Below are 1,847 nucleotides of genomic sequence, written 5' to 3' on the forward strand. Positions count from 1 at the left end.
ATTAGATCTCCTCAACTTACGTTAGCAAATATCAATCTTCCTAATTATAAGCGATTTCATACTTTCCATCACAATCTCCACCTTAAATCTCACTTTCAGATAAGCAGGAGATGACCAAGATGAGCTCCAATAACATAACTACTGGACCAAGATGGTTGCCTACATACCCCTCCTTACGGGATCAAGCCTCACATAGTTCCTTAAAATGCCCGAGTGGTAATCAATTATGAAATAGGATGTTTACCATAACAATATGTGAACTTTTGGACATATAGTACTTCATGAGCATATCTACTAGATTCTCATTTGTATCTACTTCAACATATTAATAACATCATCAATCAAGTTTTAAACAAAGTGGTACTTCACATCAATGTGCTTGATCCTCACATGATGAACTGGGCTTGTGACCAAGAATATTGCATTTTTACTATCACAAAACACCGTCATCGACTCCTTATCAACTCGTAAGTCATCTAGTAGGCACTGCATCTATATATCTTCATTCCTCGCCTCCGCGACTGCCATATAGTCAGTCTTCATAATAAACAAAGCAACAATAGAGTAAACCAATCTCCAACTGTCTGAACCTTCTGCTAATGTGAATAAATAGCCAGTCGTAGACCTACACCTATTCATATCACATGCATACTCTGAATTAATATAGTCTACACACAAATCAATAATAGATCACAATCTCTCAAACACCAAGCAACATTAAATATACCATTCAGGTACCTCAGAATACTCTTCACATTCTGTCAATGATTCTTTCCTAAATCATGCATAAAAATGCTCACAACACCAACCGCTGGTGCAATGTCTAATCTGGTTCATACAACGACGTACATCAAACTACCCAATGCACTGCTATAAAGATATGAACTCAATTAAAAGTGAGTTGAAATTGGTAGACTCACAACCTTGCTCGAGCAAACAACACCAAACTTCTTTAAAACCCTCTAAACATATGCTCCATGCCAAGAATATTATGAGCTTCACCCAACTCCCTCATCTCAAAATATTTGGACAATTTCTTCATCATCTTATCAACCTCAACCAGACAAGTAGATACAATCAACAAGTCATCAATATATAGAAGCAAATAGATGAACACACAATTAGCTAACTTTTTAAAATATGCACAATAATTGTATTGATTTCTCGTGCACTCCTATCCCAGCATGAACTGATCAAACTAATTATATACCCCTAATGTGGTGACTACTTTAAGAACTTATCCAATATAAACTTCTTTAACACCTACTAAACATATGCTCCATGTGAGAGCTAAACCTTTCCAATGTCTTATCACTGAGAATTTCCATGCTAAACATCTTGCAAGCTTCTCCCAACTCCCATCTCAAAATATTTTTATAATTTCTTAATCATCTTATCAACCACAATTAGACAAGCAGATACAATCACCATGTCGTCAATATATAGAAGCAAACATATGAACTCACCATTGGCTAACCTTTTAAACTACACACAATGATTGTATTGAGTTCTCGTGTACTCATGTCCCATCATGAACTGATCAAACTGCTTATACCACTGATGTGGTGACTACATTAACCCGGATAAGGACTTATCCAACATGTCGTCAATATATAGGAACAAGCAGATGAACTCACCATTGGCTAACCTTTTAAAATACACACAACGATTGTATTGAGGTCTAGTGTACTCATATTCCATCATGAGCTAATCAAACTGCTTATACCACTAACATGGTGACTACATTAACCCAAATAATGACTTATCCAATTTGTAGATTAAGTCTTTTGAGGCTCCATATTTAGATGTCTACTGCATATCATATGATTCCCCATATCAAAATGCAT

Source organism: Phalaenopsis equestris, unplaced genomic scaffold, assembly GCF_001263595.1.
Source record: "Phalaenopsis equestris unplaced genomic scaffold, ASM126359v1 Scaffold000139, whole genome shotgun sequence".
In the NCBI taxonomy this organism is placed as follows: domain Eukaryota; kingdom Viridiplantae; phylum Streptophyta; class Magnoliopsida; order Asparagales; family Orchidaceae; genus Phalaenopsis; species Phalaenopsis equestris.